Here is a 25,187-nt window from a genome sequence, read left to right on the forward strand (position 1 = left end):
AGAAAGCGTTTCAGAACTGCTGCAAACACACATCAGTTTAACTCTGGAAGTAGAATACACAAATTGAAAACCATTCTGCTAGATAGCTCCGTTTTGGTTTTAGAGCAAGGTATTTCTCTTTACAGCCTGTTCTCCCATCCACTCTGGAATGTCCAAACGCAGCTTTTAGAAGAAACGTGTTTCTACCTCGCTGAATCTAAACATGGATGCAACTTCCTAAAAGGAACCAACACACAGCAGATCAGTTTGTAAGAAGCGGGTTTTCTGTGTTTTAAATGAATTCTTACCGCTAACTCTTATAAGCGTCACTGGGGCTGAAAATAACTGTTTCTTCATTCTCCAAAGAAAGGGTTTCTGAACTGCTGCAAACACACCTCAGTTTAACTCTGGAAGTTGAATGCACACATTGACAACCATTCTGCTAGATAGCTCCTTTTTTTTTTTAGAGCAAGGTATTTCTCTTTACAGCCTGTTCTCCCATCCACTCTGGAATGTCCAAACGCAGCTTTTAGAAGAAACGTGTCTCTACCTCGCTGAATCTAAACACGGATGCAACTTCCTAAAAGGAACCAACACACAGCAGATGAGTTTGGAAGAAGCGGGTTTTCTGCGTTTTAAACGCATTCTTACTGCTAACTCTTATAAGCGTCTCTGGGGCTGGAAATAACTGTTTCTTCATTTTCCAAAGAAAGCGTTTCTGAACTGCTGCAAACACACATCAGTTTAACTCTGGAAGTTGAATGCACACATTTACAACCATTCTGCTAGATAGCTCCGTTTTGGTTTTAGAGCAAGGTATTTCCCTCTACAGCCTGTTCTCCCATCCACTCTGGAATGTCCAAACGCAGCTTTTAGAAGAAACGTGTTTCTACCTCGCTGAATCTAAACATGGATGCAACTTCCTAAAAGGCACGAACACACAGCAGATGAGTTTGTAAGAAGCGGGTTTTCTGCGTTTTGAACGCATTCTTACTGCTAAGTCTTATAAGCGTCACTAGGGCTGGAAATAACTGTTTCTTCATTCTCCAAAGAAAGCGTTTCTGAACTGCTGCAAACACACATCAGTTTAACTCTGGAAGTTGAATGCACACATTGACAACCATTCTGCTAGATAGCTCCGTTTTGGTTTTAGAGCAAGGTATTTCTCTTTACAGCCTGTTCTCCCATCCACTCTGGAATGTCCAAACGCAGCTTTTAGAAGAAACGTGTTTCTACCTCGCTGAATCTAAACATGGATGCAACTTCCTAAAAGGAACCAACACACAGCAGATGTGTTTGTAAGAAGCGGGTTTTCTGCGTTTTAAACGCATTCTTACTTATAACTCTTATAAGCGTCTCTGGGGCTGGAAATAACTGTTTCTTCATTTTCCAAAGAAAGCGTTTCTGAACTGCTGCAAACACACATCAGTTTAACTCTGGAAGTTGAATGCACACATTGACAACCATTCTGCTAGATAGCTCCGTTTTGGTTTTAGAGCAAGGTATTTCCCTCTACAGCCTGTTCTCCCATCCACTCTGGAATGTCCAAACGCAGCTTTTAGAAGAAACGTGTTTCTAGCTCGCTGAATGTAAACATGCATGCAACTTCCTAAAAGGCACGAACACACAGCAGATGAGTTTGTAAGAAGCGGGTTTTCTGCGTTTTGAACGCATTCTTACTGCTAACTCTTATAAGCGTCTCTAGGGCTGGAAATAACTGTTTCTTCATTCTCCAAAGAAAGCGTTTCTGAACTGCTGCAAACACAAATCAGTTTAACTCTGGAAGTTGAATGCACACATTTACAACCATTCTGCTAGATAGCTCCGTTTTGGTTTTAGAGCAAGGTATTTCTCTTTACAGCCTGTTCTCCCATCCACTCTGGAATGTCCAAACGCAGCTTTTAGAAGAAACGTGTTTCTTCCTCGCTGAATCTAAACATGGATGCATCTTCCTAAAAGGAACCAACACACAGCAGATCAGTTTGTAAGAAGCGGGTTTTCTCTGTTTTAAATGAATTCTTACCGCTAACTCTTAAAAGCGTCTCTGGGGCTGGAAATAACTGTTTCTTTATTCTCCAAAGAAAGGGTTTCTGAACTGCTGCAAACACACATCAGTTTAACTCTGGAAGTTGAATGCACACATTGACAACCATTCTGCTAGATAGCTCCGTTTTGGTTTTAGAGCAAGGTATTTCTCTTTACAGCCTGTTCTCCCATCCACTCTGGAATGTCCAAACGCAGCTTTTAGAAGAAACGTGTTTCTTCCTCGCTGAATCTAAACATGGATGCATCTTCCTAAAAGGAACCAACACACAGCAGATCAGTTTGTAAGAAGCGGGTTTTCTCTGTTTTAAATGAATTCTTACCGCTAACTCTTATAAGCGTCTCTGGGGCTGGAAATAACTGTTTCTTCATTCTCCAAAGAAAGGGTTTCTGAACTGCTGCAAACACACATCAGTTTAACTCTGGAAGTTGAATGCACACATTGACAACCATTCTGCTAGATAGCTCCGTTTTGGTTTTAGAGCAAGGTATTTCTCTTTACAGCCTGTTCTCCCATCCACTCTGGAATGTCCAAACGCAGCTTTTAGAAGAAACGTGTCTCTACCTCGCTGAATCTAAACACGGATGCAACTTCCTAAAAGGAACCAACACACAGCAGATGAGTTTGTAAGAAGCGGGTTTTCTGCGTTTTAAACGCATTCTTACTGCTAACTCTTATAAGCGTCTCTGGGGCTGGAAATAACTGTTTCTTCATTTTCCAAAGAAAGCGTTTCTGAACTGCTGCAAACACACATCAGTTTAACTCTGGAAGTTGAATGCACACATTGACAACCATTCTGCTAGATAGCTCCGTTTTGGTTTTAGAGCAAGGTATTTCCCTCTACAGCCTGTTCTCCCATCCACTCTGGAATGTCCAAATGCAGCTTTTAGAAGAAACGTGTTTCTACCTCGCTGAATGTAAACATGGATGCAACTTCCTAAAAGGCACGAACACACAGCAAATGAGTTTGTAAGAAGCGGGTTTTCTGTGTTTTAAACGCATTCTTACTGCTAACACTTATAAGCGTCTCTAGGGCTGGAAATAACTGTTTCTTCATTCTCCAAAGAAAGGGTTTCTGAACTGCTGCAAACACACATCAGTTTAACTCTGGAAGTTGAATACACACATTGACAACCATTCTGCTAGATAGCTCCGTTTTGGTTTTAGAGCAAGGTATTTCTCTTTACAGCCTGTTCTCCCATCCACTCTGGAATGTCCAAACCCAGCTTTTAGAAGAAACGTGTTTCTACCTCGCTGAATCTAAACATGGATTCAACTTCCTAAAAGGAACAAACACACAGCAGATGAGTTTGTAAGAAGCGGGTTTTCTGCGTTTTAAACGCATTCTTACGGCTAACTCTTATAAGCGTCTCTGGGGCTGGAAATATCTGTTTCTTCATTCCCCAAAGAAAGGGTTTCTGAACTGCTGCAAACACACAACAGGTTAACTCTGTAAGTTGAATGCACACATTGACAACCATTCTGCTAGATAGCTCCTTTTTTGTTTTAGAGCAAGGTATTTCTCTTTACAGCCTGTTCTCCCATCCACTCTGGAATGTCCAAACGCAGCTTTTAAAAGAAACGTGTCTCTACCTCGCTGAATCTAAACACGGATGCAACTTCCTAAAAGGAACCAACACACAGCAGATGAGTTTGGAAGAAGCGGGTTTTCTGCGTTTTAAACGCATTCTTACTGCTAACTCTTATAAGCGTCTCTGGGGCTGGAAATAACTCTTTCTTCATTCTCCAAAGAAAGGGTTTCTGAACTGCTGCAAACACACATCAGTTTAACTCTGGAAGTTGAATGCACACATTGACAACCATTCTGCTAGATAGCTCCGTTTTGTTTTTAGAGCAAGGTATTTCCCTTTACAGCCTGTTCTCCCATCCACTCTGGAATGTCCAAACCCAGCTTTTAGAAGAAACGTGTTTCTACCTCGCTGAATCTAAACATGGATGCAACTTCCTAAAAGGAACCAACACACAGCAGATGAGTTTGTAAGAAGCGGGTTTTCTGCGTTTTAAACGCATTCTTACTGCTAACTCTTATAAGCGTCTCTGGGGCTGGAAATAACTGTTTCTTCATTTTCCAAAGAAAGCGTTTCTGAACTGCTGCAAACACACATCAGTTTAACTCTGGAAGTTGAATGCACACATTTACAACCATTCTGCTAGATAGCTCCGTTTTGGTTTTAGAGCAAGGTATTTCCCTCTACAGCCTGTTCTCCCATCCACTCTGGAATGTCCAAACGCAGCTTTTAGAAGAAACGTGTTTCTACCTCGCTGAATCTAAACATGGATGCAACTTCCTAAAAGGCACGAACACACAGCAGATGAGTTTGTAAGAAGCGGGTTTTCTGCGTTTTGAACGCATTCTTACTGCTAAGTCTTATAAGCGTCTCTAGGGCTGGAAATAACTGTTTCTTCATTCTCCAAAGAAAGCGTTTCTGAACTGCTGCAAACACACATCAGTTTAACTCTGGAAGTTGAATGCACACATTGACAACCATTCTGCTAGATAGCTCCGTTTTGGTTTTAGAGCAAGGTATTTCTCTTTACAGCCTGTTCTCCCATCCACTCTGGAATGTCCAAACGCAGCTTTTAGAAGAAACGTGTTTCTACCTCGCTGAATCTAAACATGGATGCAACTTCCTAAAAGGAACCAACACACAGCAGATGAGTTTGTAAGAAGCGGGTTTTCTGCATTTTAAACGCATTCTTACTGCTAACTCTTATAAGCGTCTCTGGGGCTGGAAATAACTGTTTCTTCATTTTCCAAAGAAAGCGTTTCTGAACTGCTGCAAACACACATCAGTTTAACTCTGGAAGTTGAATGCACACATTGACAACCATTCTGCTAGATAGCTCCGTTTTGGTTTTAGAGCAAGGTATTTCCCTCTACAGCCTGTTCTCCCATCCACTCTGGAATGTCCAAACGCAGCTTTTAGAAGAAACGTGTTTCTACCTCGCTGAATCTAAACATGGATGCAACTTCCTAAAAGGCACGAACACACAGCAGATGAGTTTGTAAGAAGCGGGTTTTCTGCGTTTTGAACGCATTCTTACTGCTAACTCTTATAAGCGTCTCTAGGGCTGGAAATAACTGTTTCTTCATTCTCAAAGAAAGCGTTTCTGAACTGCTGCAAACACACAACAGGTTAACTCTGTAAGTTGAATGCACACATTGAAAACCATTCTGCTAGATAGCTCCGTTTTGGTTTTAGAGCAAGGTATTTCTCTTTACAGCCTGTTCTCCCATCCACTCTGGAATGTCCAAACCCAGCTTTTAGAAGAAACTTGTCTCTACCTCGCTGAATCTAAACATGGATGCAACTTCCTAAAAGGAACCAACACACAGCAGGTGAGTTTGTAAGAAGCGGGTTTTCTGCGTTTTAAACGCATTCTTACTGCTAACACTTATAAGCGTCTATAGGGCTGGAAATAACTGTTTCTTCATTCTCAAAAGAAAGCGTTTCTGAACTGCTGCAAACACACATCAGTTTAACTCTGGAAGTTGAATACACACATTGACAACCATTCTGCTAGATAGCTCCGTTTTGGTTTTAGAGCAAGGTATTTCCCTCTACAGCCTGTTCTCCCATCCACTCTGGAATGTCCAAACGCAGCTTTTAGAAGAAACGTGTTTCTACCTCGCTGAATCTAAACATGGATTCAACTTCCTAAAAGGAACAAACACACAGCAGATGAGTTTGTAAGAAGCGGGTTTTCTGCGTTTTAAACGCATTCTTACTGCTAACTCTTATAAGCGTCTCTAGGGCTGGAAATAACTGTTTCTTCATTTTCCAAAGAAAGCGTTTCTGAACTGCTGCAAACACACATCAGTTTAACTCTGGAAGTAGAATATACAAATTGAAAACCATTCTGTTAGATAGCTCCGTTTTGGTTTTAGAGCAAGGTATTTCTCTTTACAGCCTGTTCTCCCATCCACTCTGGAATGTCCAAACGCAGCTTTTAGAAGAAACGTGTCTCTACCTCGCTGAATCTAAACACGGATGCAACTTCCTAAAAGGAACCAACATACAGCAGATGAGTTTGGAAGAAGCGGGTTTTCTGCGTTTTAAACGCATTCTTACTGCTAACTCTTATAAGCGTCTCTGGGGCTGGAAATAACTGTTTCTTCATTCTCCAAAGAAAGGGTTTCTGAACTGCTGCAAACACATATCAGTTTAACTCTGGAAGTTGAATTCACACATTGACAACCATTCAGCTAGATAGCTCCGTTTTGTTTTTAGAGCAAGGTATTTCCCTTTACAGCCTGTTCTCCCATCCACTCTGGAATGTCCAAACCCAGCTTTTAGAAGAAACGTGTTTCTACCTCGCTGAATCTACACATGGATTCAACTTCCCAAAAGGAACAAACACACAGCAGATGAGTTTGTAAGAAGCGGGTTTTCTGTGTTTTAAACGCATTCTTACTGCTAACTCTTATAAGCGTCTCTAGGGCTGGAAATAACTGTTTCTTCATTCTCCAAGGAAAGCGTTTCTGAACTGCTGCAAACACACATCAGTTTAACTCTGGAAGTTGAATGCACACATTGACAACCATTCTGCTAGATAGCTCCGTTTTGGTTTTAGAGCAAGGTATTTCTCTTTACAGCCTGTTCTCCCATCCACTCTGGAATGTCCAAACGCAGCTTTTAGAAGAAACGTGTTTCTACCTCGCTGAATGTAAACATGGATGCAACTTCCTAAAAGGCACGAACACACAGCAGATGAGTTTGTAAGAAGCGGGTTTTCTGTGTTTTAAACGCATTCTTACTGCTAACACTTATAAGCGTCTCTAGGGCTGGAAATAACTGTTTCTTCATTCTCCAAAGAAAGGGTTTCTGAACTGCTGCAAACACACATCAGTTTAACTCTGGAAGTTGAATACACACATTGACAACCATTCTGCTAGATAGCTCCGTTTTGGTTTTAGAGCAAGGTATTTCTCTTTACAGCCTGTTCTCCCATCCACTCTGGAATGTCCAAACCCAGCTTTTAGAAGAAACGTGTTTCTACCTCGCTGAATCTAAACATGGATTCAACTTCCTAAAAGGAACAAACACACAGCAGATGAGTTTGTAAGAAGCGGGTTTTCTGCGTTTTAAACGCATTCTTACGGCTAACTCTTATAAGCGTCTCTGGGGCTGGAAATATCTGTTTCTTCATTCCCCAAAGAAAGGGTTTCTGAACTGCTGCAAACACACAACAGGTTAACTCTGTAAGTTGAATGCACACATTGACAACCATTCTGCTAGATAGCTCCTTTTTTGTTTTAGAGCAAGGTATTTCTCTTTACAGCCTGTTCTCCCATCCACTCTGGAATGTCCAAACGCAGCTTTTAAAAGAAACGTGTCTCTACCTCGCTGAATCTAAACACGGATGCAACTTCCTAAAAGGAACCAACACACAGCAGATGAGTTTGGAAGAAGCGGGTTTTCTGCGTTTTAAACGCATTCTTACTGCTAACTCTTATAAGCGTCTCTGGGGCTGGAAATAACTCTTTCTTCATTCTCCAAAGAAAGCGTTTCTGAACTGCTGCAAACACACATCAGTTTAACTCTGGAAGTTGAATGCACACATTGACAACCATTCTGCTAGATAGCTCCGTTTTGGTTTTAGAGCAAGGTATTTCTCTTTACAGCCTGTTCTCCCATCCACTCTGGAATGTCCAAACGCAGCTTTTAGAAGAAACGTGTTTCTACCTCGCTGAATCTAAACATGGATGCAACTTCCTAAAAGGAACCAACACACAGCAGATGAGTTTGTAAGAAGCGGGTTTTCTGCGTTTTAAACGCATTCTTACTGCTAACTCTTATAAGCGTCTCTGGGGCTGGAAATAACTGTTTCTTCATTTTCCAAAGAAAGCGTTTCTGAACTGCTGCAAACACACATCAGTTTAACTCTGGAAGTTGAATGCACACATTGACAACCATTCTGCTAGATAGCTCCGTTTTGGTTTTAGAGCAAGGTATTTCCCTCTACAGCCTGTTCTCACATCCACTCTGGAATGTCCAAACGCAGCTTTTAGAAGAAACGTTTTCTACCTCGCTGAATCTAAACATGGATGCAACTTCCTAAAAGGCACGAACACACAGCAGATGAGTTTGTAAGAAGCGGGTTTTCTGCGTTTTGAACGCATTCTTACTGCTAACTCCTATAAGCGTCTCTAGGGCTGGAAATAACTGTTTCTTCATTCTCAAAGAAAGCGTTTCTGAACTGCTGCAAACACACAACAGGTTAACTCTGTAAGTTGAATGCACACATTGAAAACCATTCTGCTAGATAGCTCCGTTTTGGTTTTAGAGCAAGGTATTTCTCTTTACAGCCTGTTCTCCCATCCACTCTGGAATGTCCAAACCCAGCTTTTAGAAGAAACGTGTCTCTACCTCGCTGAATCTAAACATGGATGCAACTTCCTAAAAGGAACCAACACACAGCAGGTGAGTTTGTAAGAAGCGGGTTTTCTGCGTTTTAAACGCATTCTTACTGCTAACTCTTATAAGCGTCTATAGGGCTGGAAATAACTGTTTCTTCATTCTCAAAAGAAAGCGTTTCTGAACTGCTGCAAACACACATCAGTTTAACTCTGGAAGTTGAATACACACATTGACAACCATTCTGCTAGATAGCTCCGTTTTGGTTTTAGAGCAAGGTATTTCCCTCTACAGCCTATTCTCCCATCCACTCTGGAATGTCCAAACCCAGCTTTTAGAAGAAACGTGTTTCTACCTCGCTGAATCTAAACATGGATTCAACTTCCTAAAAGGAACAAACACACAGCAGATGAGTTTGTAAGAAGCGGGTTTTCTGCGTTTTAAACGCATTCTTACTGCTAACTCTTATAAGCGTCTCTAGGGCTGGAAATAACTGTTTCTTCATTTTCCAAAGAAAGCGTTTCTGAACTGCTGCAAACACACATCAGTTTAACTCTGGAAGTAGAATATACAAATTGAAAACCATTCTGTTAGATAGCTCCGTTTTGGTTTTAGAGCAAGGTATTTCTCTTTACAGCCTGTTCTCCCATCCACTCTGGAATGTCCAAACGCAGCTTTTAGAAGAAACGTGTCTCTACCTCGCTGAATCTAAACACGGATGCAACTTCCTAAAAGGAACCAACACACAGCAGATGAGTTTGTAAGAAGCGGGTTTTCGGCGTTTTAAACGCATTCTTACTGCTAACTCTTATAAGCGTCTCTGGGGCTGGAAATAACTGTTTCTTCATTCTCCAAAGAAAGGGTTTCTGAACTGCTGCAAACACACATCAGTTTAACTCTGGAAGTTGAATTCACACATTGACAACCATTCAGCTAGATAGCTCCGTTTTGTTTTTAGAGCAAGGTATTTCCCTTTACAGCCTGTTCTCCCATCCACTCTGGAATGTCCAAACCCAGCTTTTAGAAGAAACGTGTTTCTACCTCGCTGAATCTACACATGGATTCAACTTCCCAAAAGGAACAAACACACAGCAGATGAGTTTGTAAGAAGCGGGTTTTCTGCGTTTTAAACGCATTCTTACTGCTAACTCTTATAAGCGTCTCTGGGGCTGGAAATAACTGTTTCTTCATTTTCCAAAGAAAGCGTTTCTGAACTGCTGCAAAGACACATCAGTTTAACTCTGGAAGTTGAATGCACACATTGACAACCATTCTGCTAGATAGCTCCGTTTTGGTTTTAGAGCAAGGTATTTCCCTCTACAGCCTGTTCTCCCATCAACTCTGGAATGTCCAAACGCAGCTTTTAGAAGAAACGTGTTTCTACCTCGCTGAATGTAAACATGCATGCAACTTCCTAAAAGGCACGAACACACAGCAGATGAGTTTGTAAGAAGCGGGTTTTCTGTGTTTTAAACGCATTCTTACTGCTAACTCTTATAAGCGTCTCTAGGGCTGGAAATAACTGTTTCTTCATTCTCCAAGGAAAGGGTTTCTGAACTGCTGCAAACACACATCAGTTTAACTCTGGAAGTTGAATGCACACATTGACAACCATTCTGCTAGATAGCTCCGTTTTGGTTTTAGAGCAAGGTATTTCTCTTTACAGCCTGTTCTCCCATCCACTCTGGAATGTCCAAACGCAGCTTTTAGAAGAAACGTGTCTCTACCTCGCTGAATCTAAACACGGATGCAACTTCCTAAAAGGAACCAACACACAGCAGATGAGTTTGTAAGAAGCGGGTTTTCTGCGTTTTAAACGCATTCTTACTGCTAACTCTTATAAGCGTCTCTGGGGCTGGAAATAACTGTTTCTTCATTTTCCAAAGAAAGCGTTTCTGAACTGCTGCAAACACACATCAGTTTAACTCTGGAAGTTGAATGCACACATTGACAACCATTCTGCTACATAGCTCCGTTTTGGTTTTAGAGCAAGGTATTTCCCTCTACAGCCTGTTCTCCCATCCACTCTGGAATGTCCAAACGCAGCTTTTAGAAGAAACGTGTTTCTACCTCGCTGAATCTAAACATGGATTCAACTTCCTAAAAGGAACCAACACACAGCAGATCAGTTTGTAAGAAGCGGGTTTTCTGTGTTTTAAATGAATTCTTACCGCTAACTCTTATAAGCGTCACTGGGGCTGAAAATAACTGTTTCTTCATTCTCCAAAGAAGGGGTTTCTGAACTGCTGAAAACACACCTCAGTTTAACTCTGGAAGTTGAATGCACACATTGACAACCATTCTGCTAGATAGCTCCTTTTTTTTTTTAGAGCAAGGTATTTCTCTTTACAGCCTGTTCTCCCATCCACTCTGGATTGTCCAAACGCAGCTTTTAGAAGAAACGTGTCTCTACCTCGCTGAATCTAAACACGGATGCAACTTCCTAAAAGGAACCAACACACAGCAGATGAGTTTGTAAGAAGCGGGTTTTCTGCGTTTTAAACGCATTCTTACTGCTAACTCTTATAAGCGTCTCTGGGGCTGGAAATAACTGTTTCTTCATTTTCCAAAGAAAGCGTTTCTGAACTGCTGCAAACACACATCAGTTTAACTCTGGAAGTTGAATGCACACATTTACAACCATTCTGCTAGATAGCTCCGTTTTGGTTTTAGAGCAAGGTATTTCCCTCTACAGCCTGTTCTCCCATCCACTCTGGAATGTCCAAACGCAGCTTTTAGAAGAAACGTGTTTCTACCTCGCTGAATCTAAACATGGATGCAACTTCCTAAAAGGAACCAACACACAGCAGATGAGTTTGTAAGAAGCGGGTTTTCTGCGTTTTAAACGCATTCTTACTGCTAACTCTTATAAGCGTCTCTAGGGCTGGAAATAACTGTTTCTTCATTTTCCAAAGAAAGCGTTTCTGAACTGCTGCAAACACACATCAGTTTAACTCTGGAAGTAGAATATACAAATTGAAAACCATTCTGTTAGATAGCTCCGTTTTGGTTTTAGAGCAAGGTATTTCTCTTTACAGCCTGTTCTCCCATCCACTCTGGAATGTCCAAACGCAGCTTTTAGAAGAAACGTGTCTCTACCTCGCTGAATCTAAACACGGATGCAACTTCCTAAAAGGAACCAACACACAGCAGATGAGTTTGTAAGAAGCGGGTTTTCGGCGTTTTAAACGCATTCTTACTGCTAACTCTTATAAGCGTCTCTGGGGCTGGAAATAACTGTTTCTTCATTCTCCAAAGAAAGGGTTTCTGAACTGCTGCAAACACACATCAGTTTAACTCTGGAAGTTGAATTCACACATTGACAACCATTCAGCTAGATAGCTCCGTTTTGTTTTTAGAGCAAGGTATTTCCCTTTACAGCCTGTTCTCCCATCCACTCTGGAATGTCCAAACCCAGCTTTTAGAAGAAACGTGTTTCTACCTCGCTGAATCTACACATGGATTCAACTTCCCAAAAGGAACAAACACACAGCAGATGAGTTTGTAAGAAGCGGGTTTTCTGCGTTTTAAACGCATTCTTACTGCTAACTCTGATAAGCGTCTCTGGAGCTGGAAATAACTGTTTCTTCATTCTCCAAAGAAAGGGTTTCTGAAGTGCTGCAAACAAACATCAGTTTAACTCTGGAAGTTGAATGCACACATTGACAACCATTCTGCTAGATCGCTCCGTTTTGGTTTTAGAGCAAGGTATTTCTCTTTACAGCCTGTTCTCCCATCCACTCTGGAATGTCCAAACGCAGCTTTTAGAAGAAACGTGTTTCTACCTCGCTGAATCTAAACATGGATGCAACTTCCTAAAAGGAACCAACACCCAGCAGATGAGTTTGTAAGAAGCGGGTTTTCTGCGTTTTAAACGCATTCTTACTGCTAACTCTTATAAGCGTCTCTGGGGCTGGAAATAACTGTTTCTTCATTTTCCAAAGAAAAAGTTTCTGAACTGCTGCAAACACACCTCAGTTTAACTCTGGAAGTTGAATGCACACATTAACAACCATTCTGCTAGATAGCTCCGTTTTGGTTTTAGAGCAAGGTATTTCCCTCTACAGCCTGTTCTCCCATCCACTCTGGAATGTCCAAACGCAGCTTTTAGAAGAAACGTGTTTCTACCTCGCTGAATCTAAACATGGATTCAACTTCCTAAAAGGAACCAACACACAGCAGATGAGTTTGTAAGAAGCGGGTTTTCTGCGTTTTAAACGCATTCTTACTGCTAACTCTTATAAGCGTCTCTAGGGCTGGAAATATCTGTTTCTTCATTCTCCAAAGAAAGCGTTTCAGAACTGCTGCAAACACACATCAGTTTAACTCTGGAAGTAGAATACACAAATTGAAAACCATTCTGCTAGATAGCTCCGTTTTGGTTTTAGAGCAAGGTATTTCTCTTTACAGCCTGTTCTCCCATCCACTCTGGAATGTCCAAACTCAGCTTTTAGAAGAAACGGGTTTCTACCTCGCTGAATCTAAAAATGGATGCAACTTCCTAAAAGGAACCAACACACAGCAGATCAGTTTGTAAGAAGCGGGTTTTCTGTGTTTTAAATGAATTCTTACCGCTAACTCTTATAAGCGTCACTGGGGCTGAAAATAACTGTTTCTTCATTCTCCAAAGAAAGGGTTTCTGAACTGCTGAAAACACACCTCAGTTTAACTCTGGAAGTTGAATGCACACATTGACAACCATTCTGCTAGATAGCTCCTTTTTTTTTTTAGAGCAAGGTATTTCTCTTTACAGCCTGTTCTCCCATCCACTCTGGAATGTCCAAACGTAGCTTTTAGAAGAAACGTGTCTCTACCTCGCTGAATCTAAACACGGATGCAACTTCCTAAAAGGAACCAACACACAGCAGATGAGTTTGGAAGAAGCGGGTTTTCTGCGTTTTAAACGCATTCTTACTGCTAACTCTTATAAGCGTCTCTGGGGCTGGAAATAACTGTTTCTTCATTTTCCAAAGAAAGCGTTTCTGAACTGCTGCAAAGACACATCAGTTTAACTCTGGAAGTTGAATGCACACATTGACAACCATTCTGCTAGATAGCTCCGTTTTGGTTTTAGAGCAAGGTATTTCCCTCTACAGCCTGTTCTCCCATCAACTCTGGAATGTCCAAACGCAGCTTTTAGAAGAAACGTGTTTCTACCTCGCTGAATGTAAACATGCATGCAACTTCCTAAAAGGCACGAACACACAGCAGATGAGTTTGTAAGAAGCGGGTTTTCTGTGTTTTAAACGCATTCTTACTGCTAACTCTTATAAGCGTCTCTAGGGCTGGAAATAACTGTTTCTTCATTCTCCAAGGAAAGCGTTTCTGAACTGCTGCAAACACACATCAGTTTAACTCTGGAAGTTGAATGCACACATTGACAACCATTCTGCTAGATAGCTCCGTTTTGGTTTTAGAGCAAGGTATTTCTCTTTACAGCCTGTTCTCCCATCCACTCTGGAATGTCCAAACGCAGCTTTTAGAAGAAACGTGTCTCTACCTCGCTGAATCTAAACACGGATGCAACTTCCTAAAAGGAACCAACACACAGCAGATGAGTTTGTAAGAAGCGGGTTTTCTGCGTTTTAAACGCATTCTTACTGCTAACTCTTATAAGCGTCTCTGGGGCTGGAAATAACTGTTTCTTCATTTTCCAAAGAAAGCGTTTCTGAACTGCTGCAAACACACATCAGTTTAACTCTGGAAGTTGAATGCACACATTGACAACCATTCTGCTAGATAGCTCCGTTTTGGTTTTAGAGCAAGGTATTTCCCTCTACAGCCTGTTCTCCCATCCACTCTGGAATGTCCAAATGCAGCTTTTAGAAGAAACGTGTTTCTACCTCGCTGAATGTAAACATGGATGCAACTTCCTAAAAGGCACGAACACACAGCAGATGAGTTTGTAAGAAGCGGGTTTTCTGTGTTTTAAACGCATTCTTACTGCTAACACTTATAAGCGTCTCTAGGGCTGGAAATAACTGTTTCTTCATTCTCCAAAGAAAGGGTTTCTGAACTGCTGCAAACACACATCAGTTTAACTCTGGAAGTTGAATACACACATTGACAACCATTCTGCTAGATAGCTCCGTTTTGGTTTTAGAGCAAGGTATTTCTCTTTACAGCCTGTTCTCCCATCCACTCTGGAATGTCCAAACCCAGCTTTTAGAAGAAACGTGTTTCTACCTCGCTGAATCTAAACATGGATTCAACTTCCTAAAAGGAACAAACACACAGCAGATGAGTTTGTAAGAAGCGGGTTTTCTGCGTTTTAAACGCATTCTTACGGCTAACTCTTATAAGCGTCTCTGGGGCTGGAAATATCTGTTTCTTCATTCCCCAAAGAAAGGGTTTCTGAACTGCTGCAAACACACAACAGGTTAACTCTGTAAGTTGAATGCACACATTGACAACCATTCTGCTAGATAGCTCCTTTTTTGTTTTAGAGCAAGGTATTTCTCTTTACAGCCTGTTCTCCCATCCACTCTGGAATGTCCAAACGCAGCTTTTAAAAGAAACGTGTCTCTACCTCGCTGAATCTAAACACGGATGCAACTTCCTAAAAGGAACCAACACACAGCAGATGAGTTTGGAAGAAGCGGGTTTTCTGCGTTTTAAACGCATTCTTACTGCTAACTCTTATAAGCGTCTCTGGGGCTGGAAATAACTCTTTCTTCATTCTCCAAAGAAAGGGTTTCTGAACTGCTGCAAACACACATCAGTTTAACTCTGGAAGTTGAATGCACACATTGACAACCATTCTGCTAGATAGCTCCGTTTTGTTTTTAGAGCAAGGTATTTCCCTTTACAGCCTGTTCTCCCATCCACTCTGGAATGTCCAAACCCAGCTTTTAGAAGAAACGTGTTTCTACCTCGCTGAATCTAAACATGGATGCAACTTCCTAAAAGGAACCAACACACAGCAGATGAGTTTGTAAGAAGCGGGTTTTCTGCGTTTTAAACGCATTCTTACTGCTAACTCTTATAAGCGTCTCTGGGGCTGGAAATAACTGTTTCTTCATTTTCCAAAGAAAGCGTTTCTGAACTGCTGCAAACACACATCAGTTTAACTCTGGAAGTTGAATGCACACATTTACAACCATTCTGCTAGATAGCTCCGTTTTGGTTTTAGAGCAAGGTATTTCCCTCTACAGCCTGTTCTCCCATCCACTCTGGAATGTCCAAACGCAGCTTTTAGAAGAAACGTGTTTCTACCTCGCTGAATCTAAACATGGATGCAACTTCCTAAAAGGCACGAACACACAGCAGATGAGTTTGTAAGAAGCGGGTTTTCTGCGTTTTGAACGCATTCTTACTGCTAAGTCTTATAAGCGTCTCTAGGGCTGGAAATAACTGTTTCTTCATTCTCCAAAGAAAGCGTTTCTGAACTGCTGCAAACACACATCAGTTTAACTCTGGAAGTTGAATGCACACATTGACAACCATTCTGCTAGATAGCTCCGTTTTGGTTTTAGAGCAAGGTATTTCTCTTTACAGCCTGTTCTCCCATCCACTCTGGAATGTCCAAACGCAGCTTTTAGAAGAAACGTGTTTCTACCTCGCTGAATCTAAACATGGATGCAACTTCCTAAAAGGAACCAACACACAGCAGATGAGTTTGTAAGAAGCGGGTTTTCTGCGTTTTAAACGCATTCTTACTGCTAACTCTTATAAGCGTCTCTGGGGCTGGAAATAACTGTTTCTTCATTTTCCAAAGAAAGCGTTTCTGAACTGCTGCAAACACACATCAGTTTAACTCTGGAAGTTCAATGCACACATTGACAACCATTCTGCTAGATAGCTCCGTTTTGGTTTTAGAGCAAGGTATTTCCCTCTACAGCCTGTTCTCCCATCCACTCTGGAATGTCCAAACGCAGCTTTTAGAAGAAACGTGTTTCTACCTCGCTGAATCTAAACATGGATGCAACTTCCTAAAAGGCACGAACACACAGCAGATGAGTTTGTAAGAAGCGGGTTTTCTGCGTTTTGAACGCATTCTTACTGCTAACTCTTATAAGCGTCTCTAGGGCTGGAAATAACTGTTTCTTCATTCTCAAAGAAAGCGTTTCTGAACTGCTGCAAACACACAACAGGTTAACTCTGTAAGTTGAATGCACACATTGAAAACCATTCTGCTAGATAGCTCCGTTTTGGTTTTAGAGCAAGGTATTTCTCTTTACAGCCTGTTCTCCCATCCACTCTGGAATGTCCAAACCCAGCTTTTAGAAGAAACTTGTCTCTACCTCGCTGAATCTAAACATGGATGCAACTTCCTAAAAGGAACCAACACACAGCAGGTGAGTTTGTAAGAAGCGGGTTTTCTGCGTTTTAAACGCATTCTTACTGCTAACACTTATAAGCGTCTATAGGGCTGGAAATAACTGTTTCTTCATTCTCAAAAGAAAGCGTTTCTGAACTGCTGCAAACACACATCAGTTTAACTCTGGAAGTTGAATACACACATTGACAACCATTCTGCTAGATAGCTCCGTTTTGGTTTTAGAGCAAGGTATTTCCCTCTACAGCCTGTTCTCCCATCCACTCTGGAATGTCCAAACGCAGCTTTTAGAAGAAACGTGTTTCTACCTCGCTGAATCTAAACATGGATTCAACTTCCTAAAAGGAACAAACACACAGCAGATGAGTTTGTAAGAAGCGGGTTTTCTGCGTTTTAAACGCATTCTTACTGCTAACTCTTATAAGCGTCTCTAGGGCTGGAAATAACTGTTTCTTCATTTTCCAAAGAAAGCGTTTCTGAACTGCTGCAAACACACATCAGTTTAACTCTGGAAGTAGAATATACAAATTGAAAACCATTCTGTTAGATAGCTCCGTTTTGGTTTTAGAGCAAGGTATTTCTCTTTACAGCCTGTTCTCCCATCCACTCTGGAATGTCCAAACGCAGCTTTTAGAAGAAACGTGTCTCTACCTCGCTGAATCTAAACACGGATGCAACTTCCTAAAAGGAACCAACATACAGCAGATGAGTTTGGAAGAAGCGGGTTTTCTGCGTTTTAAACGCATTCTTACTGCTAACTCTTATAAGCGTCTCTGGGGCTGGAAATAACTGTTTCTTCATTCTCCAAAGAAAGGGTTTCTGAACTGCTGCAAACACATATCAGTTTAACTCTGGAAGTTGAATTCACACATTGACAACCATTCAGCTAGATAGCTCCGTTTTGTTTTTAGAGCAAGGTATTTCCCTTTACAGCCTGTTCTCCCATCCACTCTGGAATGTCCAAACCCAGCTTTTAGAAGAAACGTGTTTCTACCTCGCTGAATCTACACATGGATTCAACTTCCCAAAAGGAACAAACACACAGCAGATGAGTTTGTAAGAAGCGGGTTTTCTGCGTTTTAAACGCATTCTTACTGCTAACTCTGATAAGCGTCTCTGGAGCTGGAAATAACTGTTTCTTCATTCTCCAAAGAAAGGGTTTCTGAACTGCTGTAAACAAACATCAGTTTAACTCTGGAAGTTGAATGCACACATTGACAACCATTCTGCTAGATAGCTCCGTTTTGGTTTTAGAGCAAGGTATTTCTCTTTACAGCCTGTTCTCCCATCCACTCTGGAATGTCCAAACGCAGCTTTTAGAAGAAACGTGTTTCTACCTCGCTGAATCTAAACATGGATGCAACTTCCTAAAAGGACCCAACACACAGCAGATGAGTTTGTAAGAAGCGGGTTTTCTGCGTTTTAAACGCATTCTTACTGCTAACTCTTATAAGCGTCTCTGGGGCTGGAAATAACTGTTTCTTCATTTTCCAAAGAAAAAGTTTCTGAACTGCTGCAAACACACATCAGTTTAACTCTGGAAGTTGAATGCACACATTTACAACCATTCTGCTAGATAGCTCCGTTTTGGTTTTAGAGCAAGGTATTTCCCTCTACAGCCTGTTCTCCCATCCACTCTGGAATGTCCAAACGCAGCTTTTAGAAGAAACGTGTTTCTACCTCGCTGAATCTAAACATGGATTCAACTTCCTAAAAGGAACCAACACACAGCAGATGAGTTTGTAAGAAGCGGGTTTTCTGCGTTTTAAACGCATTCTTACTGCTAACTCTTATAAGCGTCTCTAGGGCTGGAAATATCTGTTTCTTCATTTTCCAAAGAAAAAGTTTCTGAACTGCTGCAAACACACATCAGTTTAACTCTGGAAGTTGAATGCACACATTTACAACCATTCTGCTAGATAGCTCCGTTTTGGTTTTAGAGCAAGGTATTTCCCTCTACAGCCTGTTCTCCCATCCACTCTGGAATGTCCAAACGCAGCTTTTAGAAGAAACGTGTTTCTACCTCGCTGAATCTAAACATGGATTCAACTTCCTAAAAGGAACCAACACACAGCAGATCAGTTTGTAAGAAGCGGGTTTTCTGTGTTTTAAATGAATTCTTACCGCTAACTCTTATAAGCGTCACTGGGGCTGAAAATAACTGTTTCTTCATTCTCCAAAGAAAGGGTTTCTGAACTGCTGAAAACACACCTCAGTTTAACTCTGGAAGTTGAATGCACACATTGACAACCATTCTGCTAGATAGCTCCTTTTTTTTTTTAGAGCAAGGTATTTCTCTTTACAGCCTGTTCTCCCATCCACTCTGGAATGTCCAAACGCAGCTTTTAGAAGAAACGTGTCTCTACCTCGCTGAATCTAAACACGGATGCAACTTCCTAAAAGGAACCAACACACAGCAGATGAGTTTGGAAGAAGCGGGTTTTCTGCGTTTTAAACGCATTCTTACTGCTAACTCTTATAAGCGTCTCTGGGGCTGGAAATAACTGTTTCTTCATTTTCCAAAGAAAGCGTTTCTGAACTGCTGCAAACACACATCAGTTTAACTCTGGAAGTTGAATGCACACATTTACAACCATTCTGCTAGATAGCTCCGTTTTGGTTTTAGAGCAAGGTATTTCCCTCTACAGCCTGTTCTCCCATCCACTCTGGAATGTCCAAACGCAGCTTTTAGAAGAAACGTATTTCTACCTCGCTGAATCTAAACATGGATGCAACTTCCTAAAAGGAACCAACACACAGCAGATGAGTTTGTAAGAAGCGGGTTTTCTGCGTTTTGAACGCATTCTTACTGCTAAGTCTTATAAGCGTCACTAGGGCTGGAAATAACTGTTTCTTCATTCTCCAAAGAAAGCGTTTCTGAACTGCTGCAAACACACATCAGTTTAACTCTGGAAGTTGAATGCACACATTGACAACCATTCTGCTAGATAGCTCCGTTTTGGTTTTAGAGCAAGGTATTTCTCTTTACAGCCTGTTCTCCCATCCACTCTGGAATGTCCAAACGCAGCTTTTAGAAGAAACGTGTTTCTACCTCGCTGAATCTAAACATGGATGCAACTTCCTAAAAGGAACCAACACACAGCAGATGAGTTTGTAAGAAGCGGGTTTTCTGCGTTTTAAACGCATTCTTACTTATAACTCTTATAAGCGTCTCTGGGGCTGGAAATAACTGTTTCTTCATTTTCCAAAGAAAGCGTTTCTGAACTGCTGCAAACACACATCAGTTTAACTCTGGAAGTTGAATGCACACATTGACAACCATTCTGCTAGATAGCTCCGTTTTGGTTTTAGAGCAAGGTATTTCTCTTTACAGCCTGTTCTCCCATCCACTCTGGAATGTCCAAACGCAGCTTTTAGAAGAAACGTGTTTCTACCTCGCTGAATCTAAACATGGATGCAACTTCCTAAAAGGAACCAACACACAGCAGATGAGTTTGTAAGAAGCGGGTTTTCTGCGTTTTAAACGCATTCTTACTGCTAACTCTTATAAGCGTCTCTGGGGCTGGAAATAACTGTTTCTTCATTTTCCAAAGAAAGCGTTTCTGAACTGCTGCAAACACACATCAGTTTAACTCTGGAAGTTGAATGCACACATTGACAACCATTCTGCTAGATAGCTCCGTTTTGGTTTTAGAGCAAGGTATTTCCCTCTACAGCCTGTTCTCCCATCCACTCTGGAATGTCCAAACGCAGCTTTTAGAAGAAACGTGTTTCTACCTCGCTGAATCTAAACATGGATGCAACTTCCTAAAAGGCACGAACACACAGCAGATGAGTTTGTAAGAAGCGGGTTTTCTGCGTTTTGAACGCATTCTTACTGCTAACTCTTATAAGCGTCTCTAGGGCTGGAAATAACTGTTTCTTCATTCTCAAAGAAAGCGTTTCTGAACTGCTGCAAACACACAACAGGTTAACTCTGTAAGTTGAATGCACACATTGAAAACCATTCTGCTAGATAGCTCCGTTTTGGTTTTAGAGCAAGGTATTTCTCTTTACAGCCTGTTCTCCCATCCACTCTGGAATGTCCAAACCCAGCTTTTAGAATAAACTTGTCTCTACCTCGCTGAATCTAAACATGGATGCAACTTCCTAAAAGGAACCAACACACAGCAGGTGAGTTTGTAAGAAGCGGGTTTTCTGCGTTTTAAACGCATTCTTACTGCTAACACTTATAAGCGTCTATAGGGCTGGAAATAACTGTTTCTTCATTCTCAAAAGAAAGCGTTTCTGAACTGCTGCAAACACACATCAGTTTAACTCTGGAAGTTGAATACACACATTGACAACCATTCTGCTAGATAGCTCCGTTTTGGTTTTAGAGCAAGGTATTTCCCTCTACAGCCTGTTCTCCCATCCACTCTGGAATGTCCAAACGCAGCTTTTAGAAGAAACGTGTTTCTACCTCGCTGAATCTAAACATGGATTCAACTTCCTAAAAGGAACAAACACACAGCAGATGAGTTTGTAAGAAGCGGGTTTTCTGCGTTTTAAACGCATTCTTACTGCTAACTCTTATAAGCGTCTCTAGGGCTGGAAATAACTGTTTCTTCATTTTCCAAAGAAAGCGTTTCTGAACTGCTGCAAACACACATCAGTTTAACTCTGGAAGTAGAATATACAAATTGAAAACCATTCTGTTAGATAGCTCCGTTTTGGTTTTAGAGCAAGGTATTTCTCTTTACAGCCTGTTCTCCCATCCACTCTGGAATGTCCAAACGCAGCTTTTAGAAGAAACGTGTCTCTACCTCGCTGAATCTAAACACGGATGCAACTTCCTAAAAGGAACCAACATACAGCAGATGAGTTTGGAAGAAGCGGGTTTTCTGCGTTTTAAACGCATTCTTACTGCTAACTCTTATAAGCGTCTCTGGGGCTGGAAATAACTGTTTCTTCATTCTCCAAAGAAAGGGTTTCTGAACTGCTGCAAACACATATCAGTTTAACTCTGGAAGTTGAATTCACACATTGACAACCATTCAGCTAGATAGCTCCGTTTTGTTTTTAGAGCAAGGTATTTCCCTTTACAGCCTGTTCTCCCATCCACTCTGGAATGTCCAAACCCAGCTTTTAGAAGAAACGTGTTTCTACCTCGCTGAATCTACACATGGATTCAACTTCCCAAAAGGAACAAACACACAGCAGATGAGTTTGTAAGAAGCGGGTTTTCTGCGTTTTAAACGCATTCTTACTGCTAACTCTGATAAGCGTCTCTGGAGCTGGAAATAACTGTTTCTTCATTCTCCAAAGAAAGGGTTTCTGAACTGCTGTAAACAAACATCAGTTTAACTCTGGAAGTTGAATGCACACATTGACAACCATTCTGCTAGATAGCTCCGTTTTGGTTTTAGAGCAAGGTATTTTTCTTTACAGCCTGTTCTCCCATCCACTCTGGAATGTCCAAACGCAGCTTTTAGAAGAAACGTGTTTCTACCTCGCTGAATCTAAACATGGATGCAACTTCCTAAAAGGACCCAACACACAGCAGATGAGTTTGTAAGAAGCGGGTTTTCTGCGTTTTAAACGCATTCTTACTGCTAACTCTTATAAGCGTCTCTGGGGCTGGAAATAACTGTTTCTTCATTTTCCAAAGAAAAAGTTTCTGAACTGCTGCAAACACACATCAGTTTAACTCTGGAAGTTGAATGCACACATTTACAACCATTCTGCTAGATAGCTCCGTTTTGGTTTTAGAGCAAGGTATTTCCCTCTACAGCCTGTTCTCCCATCCACTCTGGAATGTCCAAACGCAGCTTTTAGAAGAAACGTGTTTCTACCTCGCTGAATCTAAACATGGATTCAACTTCCTAAAAGGAACCAACACACAGCAGATGAGTTTGTAAGAAGCGGGTTTTCTGCGTTTTAAACGCATTCTTACTGCTAACTCTTATAAGCGTCTCTAGGGCTGGAAATATCTGTTTCTTCATTTTCCAAAGAAAAAGTTTCTGAACTGCTGCAAACACACATCAGTTTAACTCTGGAAGTTGAATGCACACATTTACAACCATTCTGCTAGATAGCTCCGTTTTGGTTTTAGAGCAAGGTATTTCCCTCTACAGCCTGTTCTCCCATCCACTCTGGAATGTCCAAACGCAGCTTTTAGAAGAAACGTGTTTCTACCTCGCTGAATCTAAACATGGATTCAACTTCCTAAAAGGAACCAACACACAGCAGATCAGTTTGTAAGAAGCGGGTTTTCTGTGTTTTAAATGAATTCTTACCGCTAACTCTTATAAGCGTCACTGGGGCTGAAAATAACTGTTTCTTCATTCTCCAAAGAAAGGGTTTCTGAACTGCTGAAAACACACCTCAGTTTAACTCTGGAAGTTGAATGCACACATTGACAACCATTCTGCTAGATAGCTCCTTTTTTTTTTTAGAGCAAGGTATTTCTCTTTACAGCCTGTTCTCCCATCCACTCTGGAATGTCCAAACGCAGCTTTTAGAAGAAACGTGTCTCTACCTCGCTGAATCTAAACACGGATGCAACTTCCTAAAAGGAACCAACACACAGCAGATGAGTTTGGAAGAAGCGGGTTTTCTGCGTTTTAAACGCATTCTTACTGCTAACTCTTATAAGCGTCTCTGGGGCTGGAAATAACTGTTTCTTCATTTTCCAAAGAAAGCGTTTCTGAACTGCTGCAAACACACATCAGTTTAACTCTGGAAGTTGAATGCACACATTGACAACCATTCTGCTAGATAGCTCCGTTTTGGTTTTAGAGCAAGGTATTTCTCTTTACAGCCTGTTCTCCCATCCACTCTGGAATGTCCAAACGCAGCTTTTAGAAGAAACGTGTTTCTACCTCGCTGAATCTAAACATGGATGCAACTTCCTAAAAGGAACCAACACACAGCAGATGAGTTTGTAAGAAGCGGGTTTTCTGCGTTTTAAACGCATTCTTACTTATAACTCTTATAAGCGTCTCTGGGGCTGGAAATAACTGTTTCTTCATTTTCCAAAGAAAGCGTTTCTGAACTGCTGCAAACACACATCAGTTTTACTCTGGAAGTTGAATGCACACATTGACAACCATTCTGCTAGATAGCTCCGTTTTGGTTTTAGAGCAAGGTATTTCCCTCTACAGCCTGTTCTCCCATCCACTCTGGAATGTCCAAACGCAGCTTTTAGAAGAAACGTGTTTCTACCTCGCTGAATCTAAACATGGATGCAACTTCCTAAAAGGCACGAACACACAGCAGATGAGTTTGTAAGAAGCGGGTTTTCTGCGTTTTGAACGCATTCTTACTGCTAACTCTTATAAGCGTCTCTAGGGCTGGAAATAACTGTTTCTTCATTCTCAAAGAAAGCGTTTCTGAACTGCTGCAAACACACAACAGGTTAACTCTGTAAGTTGAATGCACACATTGAAAACCATTCTGCTAGATAGCTCCGTTTTGGTTTTAGAGCAAGGTATTTCTCTTTACAGCCTGTTCTCCCATCCACTCTGGAATGTCCAAACCCAGCTTTTAGAAGAAACGTGTCTCTACCTCGCTGAATCTAAACATGGATGCAACTTCCTAAAAGGAACCAACACACAGCAGATCAGTTTGTAAGAAGCGGGTTTTCTGTGTTTTAAATGAATTCTTACCGCTAACTCTTATAAGCGTCTCTGGGGCTGGAAATAACTGTTTCTTCATTCTCCAAAGAAAGGGTTTCTGAACTGCTGCAAACACACATCAGTTTAACTCTGGAAGTTGAATGCACACATTGACAACCATTCTGCTAGATAGCTCCGTTTTGTTTTTAGAGCAAGGTATTTTTCTTTACAGCCTGTTCTCCCATCCACTCTGGAATGTCCAAACCCAGCTTTTAGAAGAAACGTGTTTCTACCTCGCTGAATCTAAACATGGATTCAACTTCCCAAAAGGAACAAACACACAGCAGATGAGTTTGTAAGAAGCGGGTTTTCTGCGTTTTAAACGCATTCTTACTGCTAACTCTGATAAGCGTCTCTGGAGCCGGAAATAACTGTTTCTTCATTCTCCAAAGAAAGGGTTTCTGAACTGCTGCAAACACACATCAGTTTAACTCTGGAAGTTGAATGCACACATTGACAACCATTCTGCTAGATAGCTCCGTTTTGGTTTTAGAGCAAGGTATTTCTCTTTACAGCCTGTTCTCCCATCCACTCTGGAATGTCCAAACGCAGCTTTTAGAAGAAATGTGTTTCTACCTCGCTGAATCTAAACATGGATGCAACTTCCTAAAAGGAACCAACACACAGCAGATGAGTTTGTAAGAAGCGGGTTTTCTGCGTTTTAAACGCATTCTTACTGCTAACTCTTATAAGCGTCTATATGGCTGGAAATAACTGTTTCTTCATTCTCCAAAGAAAGCGTTTCTGAACTGCTGCAAACACACATCAGTTTAACTCTGGAAGTTGAATGCACACATTGACAACCATTCTGCTAGATAGCTCCGTTTTGGTTTTAGAGCAAGGTATTTCTCTTTACAGCCTGTTCTCCCATCCACTCTGGAATGTCC

Source organism: Saimiri boliviensis, chromosome 13, assembly GCF_048565385.1.
Source record: "Saimiri boliviensis isolate mSaiBol1 chromosome 13, mSaiBol1.pri, whole genome shotgun sequence".
NCBI classification, from domain to species: Eukaryota; Metazoa; Chordata; class Mammalia; order Primates; family Cebidae; genus Saimiri; species Saimiri boliviensis.